Source organism: Pongo pygmaeus, chromosome 21 (genome assembly GCF_028885625.2).
Source record: "Pongo pygmaeus isolate AG05252 chromosome 21, NHGRI_mPonPyg2-v2.0_pri, whole genome shotgun sequence".
Taxonomy (NCBI): domain Eukaryota; kingdom Metazoa; phylum Chordata; class Mammalia; order Primates; family Hominidae; genus Pongo; species Pongo pygmaeus.
This window is the reverse complement of record NC_072394.2, coordinates 950,272-956,741: the sequence shown is the minus strand read 5'-3', so window position 1 is coordinate 956,741 and position 6,470 is coordinate 950,272. Positions and strand designations below refer to the sequence as shown.

Sequence of the window (6,470 nt, the reverse complement as noted above, 5' to 3'; positions counted from 1 at the left end):
GTTCTCCCACTGCTCAGGTAGGAAGCTCTGTTCACATATATAAAGTGCTGCCTACTCTACTTAACAAGAAGTTAATTAGGAATTAATACGGAGACTGCTGGCCTTCATGTAACCCATTATTTTCCAAATTTAATTGACATCAGAATCACCTATGGGGCTTATTAAAGGATGATTGCTGAGCCCCACCTTCAGAATTTCTGATTCTGTAAATCTGCAGTGGGAATTTGCATTAGTAACAAGTCCCCGGTGAAGCCAATGCTCCTCTTCTGGGGACCACTGTTTGAGAAGCACTGGTGTAAACAGTCAATTGAACAAGGATCCCCAGCAAAGTTTAATCGATGGGAACATTCACAGCTAGAGTAGGTAAGAGTGGTGTGTATTACCTACTAGTCAGGGCTTAGTTTTCATCCTGACATCTTAGAGCTAGTTCCTGCCACAGGTATGAATGTTCATTAAGCAGGGAAGGAAAATACTTTACACTCTTCTACTGTGTTTCCTGAAACTGGGGAAGGTTTGGCAGAATCATGTCGTGATTGGCTTGACCAAAGGATGTGCAAAGAGGAAAACATCCAGGGCACACAGGTGAGCAGGAAACCAATCACAGAGCAGTCTCAGCTAATAATCTCAGGGCGTTCAAGTGGATCCAGGGAAACATCAGAGGTGACAAATGGTGACTCTCCAACCCAACAACTTGAGTCCAGCAAGGTACTAAAAGGTAAGAAAATAGGATTGGCTTGACACTGGAGTTTTCTCACCTGGGGCTACTGCTAGCAGGCTGTCCCCACACTTTCCCCCTGCCGCCAAAAAAAAAAAAAAAAAAAGGTCTACATTGGTTCTAACTGGACATTCCAGAAAAGGCCTCATGAAGAACGTCAAGCTCCAGATAGGTTCTAAAGGCTCAGGAGGAGGCCAGGCGCTGTGGCACACACCTGTTGTCCCAGATTCTTGGGAGGCTGAGGCAGGAGGACCACTTGAGCTCAGGAGATGGAGGTTGCAGTGAGCCAAGATTGCACCACTGCACTCCAGCCTGGGTGACAGAGTGAGGTCCTGTATCAGAAAAAAAAAAAAAAAAAAAAACAAAAAACTAGGAGGAGATCCTTGGGCAGAGAGTGCTGGCAGAAGTAGGACAGAACAGGCAGTGGGATGACATTGGTCAATATACTGCTGCCAGCTAATTCACGTTCAGAAAGACCAAGAGCCACTTTGGCCAGAAACGACTATTTGATTGGGGAACTTTGTAGGAGATAAGGTGAGAGGATTGGCTGAACTGGTATTTGGATGGTCTAAAATGCTGTAAGACTAAGGAGTTTTGAAATTATCCTGTGGGCAATTGGCAATGCCAACAGTTTGAGAATGAGTGAAACAAAAGGGAAACATTTGAAGACTATTCTGACAGACTCGTGTATGCTATTGAAAGGAAAATCCTGTTAAGAGGCTATTGAAATAGCCTGAGGATGACAGATAATAAAGACCTGAACCCAATTTCATTTACTTCATTGATGAAACAGATACTGGCAATAGACTAGGTACTTGCTGGGAAGTATTACAAGTGGATAGAACCATAGGAAGAAAAACAAGACGCTATGTCCTGGACACTGGGCAACATGCAAAATAAATGCAAATAAGAATTTCTGTTCTCAAGAGTAAAAACTTTGTGGAGACTACATCTTTTTCTGGCAGGATTAACATTGACCAAGGCATTTTCATTGTTCTCCTCTTAAGAGCCCTTTAGTAGACTTTTGCTTCTTTCACACCTATCTTCCCCTAACAGCTCCCTGGAATTTTTGATGGTGGTAATGCCGAATGGATTCTTCCTATAAATACTCAAGTCTTACTTGCTGGAAGTTTCCTAGGATTTTTTTTTTTCTTTTTTGCTGAGTTGACTAACAAAAACACATGTGAAACAGAGAATAGAAGAGCTGTAAGTCAATGAATAGAAGAGTTGTTAAGTCAAACCTCCCTTAAAATGATGCACAGGATGTCTATTTGTAAGTGGCCTTGAGGCTCTTGGGTACCTTAGGAGAATTACATCCAGCAACTCTGTTTCAGTGGGTAAGTTATGGCTGTGTTGATACAACAAATACCAACTGCCAGATGGGAGCAAGCATCTGAGCTTCAGCTAACAATCTGTGGGCCAGACAATGAACTGATAGCCACCATTCTGGGTTCTTAACAAGGTCTCCCATTGCATACTGACTCTTACTCCTGGACTTGAGCAAATCAGATGTTAGACTGCAGCACAGACCAAAAGGCAGGCATATGGGTGGCATAGCACTGAGTTAACAGACATGAACTCCAGAACATTTTAATAAACTGAGTTACCCAAAGGCTTGGGCAGGGGGAATAAGCCATTTAACAGGAGATTAAATAGGTTCTTCTTACCTCCTGGTTTCCTGGAAAAGCCAAACCCAATCAAATTGCAGTGGCATGAACAGGGCCACATGGATAGTTTGGTGGGCTGTGGGGCTGGGGGAGGAATGCTTTTATATTAAAGGCAGTGTTTGTCTCTAGCATTCTATTACCTACAAACCAACGTGGTTTCAATTTAAGCTCCTGTTAATCTTGACCATTTCTTTCAAGTGTTTCTTATTTAAAATAGACAGTCCACCCTGAACATTTTAATAACATTAACTGTCAAAGCCAGCTGTGATCTGTTTTCCTTTCAGTCCTCTACCAGATGTATATATTTATGATTATTGATGCCCTATGTTTTTCTCCCTTTCCCTTATTAAATATATCATTAGTAAAATACAAGTCCAAAAGAAATTGCTTTTGGCTGAGAATCTACTATGAAGGAGTGAGGAAACAATAGCCAGAGAAACTCACAGATCATGGCAAGTCAGCCATACTCCCAAGAGGATTACATTGTTGCACTGGTACTTTAATGAGGAGTTACTACTTTATGATTTCTTCCATTGTCAGAGCAGATGTTTTTGCTACACAGGCCACAAAAGACAGGACAAGAAAATGAATGTCAAGTTCATGTCTCAAAATAAACCACATGCTTGAATATAGGTTTAAAGTGTATTAAAGCACATGAACTTCAAAGAAGTATTCCCAGAGAATGGCCAATAACTAGGTGGGCCATGTTAGAATGAACCCAGAATAAACCATATTCAATGAGATGAGCATGCCTCCCTAAAGAAATCCTAAGACCATCTTAATATACGAGAAAATCAGATATTTTCCTTTCAGTATCCTAGCAGTCATGACTGCTTGCAAAATTCATCTTTGTGATGGATACTTGGTGTAATTGAAACCAATGAAGGCAAGTCTGGAAACAGCTAGTAGTCGGGAGACTTCAGCTTCTTCACTTATAAGCACTAGAGAACTGCTTGACCAGAGAAGAGCTGCTCCTTTTAAGAACCCTGACTCTAATATTAGCATCCTACAGGCACACTGATCCACCTTTCTGAACTCACCATCCACACACTCCTCTACACAAGCTTTGTCCCTGGAAAGTCATCTACATACCATCACCTGATGTTACTCTGCTATTTCTGCCTCATCAACCTGAACTTTTTAACTCTCAAAAGCATGCACCTGTTCTCTCTAACCCAACTCTAGTTAACCTTCGAGACCTATCTGGCTCACATTCCACCACTTCTGTGATGAGTTAAAAGACCACCCACTTCTAGGCTTGCAGGTCACATGTTGTCTGAACTCTCCACACAACATATCAAGCATATCCTTGGAATATTGTCTAATTTTTTTCTTATACTTATTTTGAAAACTTGTGACTTTCATATTGGTTTCAAATGGAAACACTGAAGTGAAATATATCACAAAGACACTATGTATAATGCCTATAAAGCAGCACGGTTTCCAAATCAGTAGATGACTTACCAAGTGATTGGCAATATGTTAGTCTTGGCTCTTCTGTAGCCAAGACTAGTGATAACTAGTCTGATCCATGTACTAGCTTATGATAATTAGTACTGATAACTCATACTGATCCACGACACAATTATTACTGTCCAACTATTATTAGTAGTAAAATAGATTGGTTAGAAGGAAAAAAAAAGTCATCAATAAGGTAGAATATTGGGTCAAATCTAAGAAGATAAAATTTCATATTAACAGTGTTAGTCCTGAAACTGGTCCCCAAAAAGTTTAAGACACGCATGTTAACAGTAGCATAGGTGACAAAGACTGAAAGATCATAGACTTCTGTAAACTCATAATGAGTCAGTCAATTTTGTGGCTGCCAAAGTCTTTGAATCTTGGACTGCACTGAAAGTAATATGTCCAAAACAGAGATGGTTGTCACATCTGCTTGAGCCCTGTCCCATTCTGTGTTGCTCATACATTGAGTATGAAGTTTAGTTCTTTTAAAAGAAACATGCCAGGCACAGTGGCTCATTCCTGTAATCCCAGCACTTTGGGAGGCCAAAGCAGGAGGATCACTTGAGCTCAGGAGTTCAAGATCAGCCTGGTCAAAACAGGGATTACCCGACATCTGCAAAAAATAAAACAATTAGCTAGGCATGGTGGTATGTGCCTGTAGTCCCAGCTATTCAGGAGGCTGAGGTGAGAGGATCACTTGAGCCTGGGAGATACAGGCTGCAGTGAACCATGATTGCACTCCTGCACTCCAGCTTGGGCAACAGAGTAAGACCCTGTCTCAAGATTTAAAGAAACAGAAGCATATCCATTGTACAGTCACCATAAGAGTAATGAAGAACATGAGGAACCTAGTGATTTCAGTCAAATGCAAAGAGGTCTTGGAACAAAGCTATCTTCAAATACTTATAGGGTTGTCATAGGAGTGAGAGAGATTAGACTTGTTTCAACTGGCTACAAAGGAAATAACTATAATAATTATGGAAGACATGATAAGACAGATCTAGGTTCAAAATAAAAACTTCTTTAGCTATTAAATCATCCCCAGACTGTCTAAACTATTTGAAGTTCCTTATTGCTGCAGGTAGTCAAGACACAGGCATCTAACCACCTGATGGGAATATTATGGATAGAAGGTGAACAGACGGAAGAAATTATCCAACCTTGAGATTCTCTTTTATGAGTAATGGTGGAAGAAAACCGTGTATGAAATGAAGTTCATTTCTTCTGATTTATGTTTTCACAGAAGCCAAGTTTTTGGGCTTCCACATCCATCAAATCATATATATATTACACCTAGAATGAGCCTTATTTCAGAATTGAGTAGATTTTTAATAAATCCTCCCTTTACCCTGAGAATGATGAGCATGGAAACACTGTTACCACTAACTTTCAACAATTTTCTCCCAAAAAACGTGGCATAGTCCATGTGTCTTAACAAGACAGGCTCATGTCTTTCAGAAGTTTCTTCACAATTGCTGATAAGAAAATTATACCTAGTCCCAGGAAACAACAGATGCTGGTGAGGATGTGGAGAAATAGGAACACTTTTACACTCTTGGCGGGAGTGTAAATTAGTTCAGCCATTGTGGAAGACAGTGTGGCGATTACTCAAGGATCTAGAACCAGAAATACCATTTGACCCAGCCATCCCATTACTGGGATATACCCAAAGGATTATAAATCATTCTACTATAAATACACATGCACACATATGTTTATTGCAGCACTATTCACAATAGCCAAGACTTGGAACCAACTCAAATGCCCATCAATGATAGACTGGATAAACAAAAGATGGCACATATACACCATGGAATACTATGTAGCCATAAAAAAAGAATGAGTTCATGTCCTTTGCAGGGACATGGATGAAGTTGGAAACCATCATTCTCAGCAAAGTAACACAGGAAGACAAACCAAACACCCCATGTTCTCACTCATAAGTAGGAGTTGAACAATGAGAACATATGGACACAGGGAGGGAAACATCACATACTGGATCCTGTTGGAGGGTGTGGGGCAAGAGAAGGGAAAGCATTAGGACAAATGCCTAATGCATGTGGGGCTTAAAACCTAGATGACGAGTTGATGGGTGCAGCAAACCACCATGGCACATGTATACCTATGAAACAAACCTGCACATTCTACACATGTATCCCAGAACTTAAAGTTTAAAAAAAATTAAATATTGCCTGAAAAAAAAAAGAAAATTATACCTAATCCCCCCCACTCAGAACTAACCGATGACTCAAACTCTGCCTAATATTTGTAGTAAAGGAACATTATTACCAAACGTAAGAATTGAGGTAGTCCATCTTTATTAAGGTTTTGAGTCCCTATAAGCTGCATGTTAACACTACAAGGAAAGTACTATTGTTACCATTTTACACAGGAGAAAAGCTGAAACACAGCAGTCATACAACTAATAAATGGTGGAGTTGGGATCTGAACCTACACATTGGCTAAGAGGCTGGTGCAATTAACCACTAGCAGTTGACATTGTCAAATCTTTCCTGGATGACAATTCCAGAGTAAGACTGAATCTTAATGTAAGAGAGTCCTGCTATGGTTTGAATGTCCTCTCCAAAATTCACACTGAAACTTAATTGCCATGTAACAGCATT

The 6,470-nt window shown here is 40.3% G+C and overlaps 1 pseudogene; it reads left to right on the top strand.

Moving 5' to 3' along the window:
- Window positions 1-549: 549 nt before the first annotated feature.
- The window catches only part of LOC129022136 (histone-lysine N-methyltransferase SETMAR-like), a 28,502-nt pseudogene continuing 22,581 nt past the window's right edge, over window positions 550-6,470 (top strand).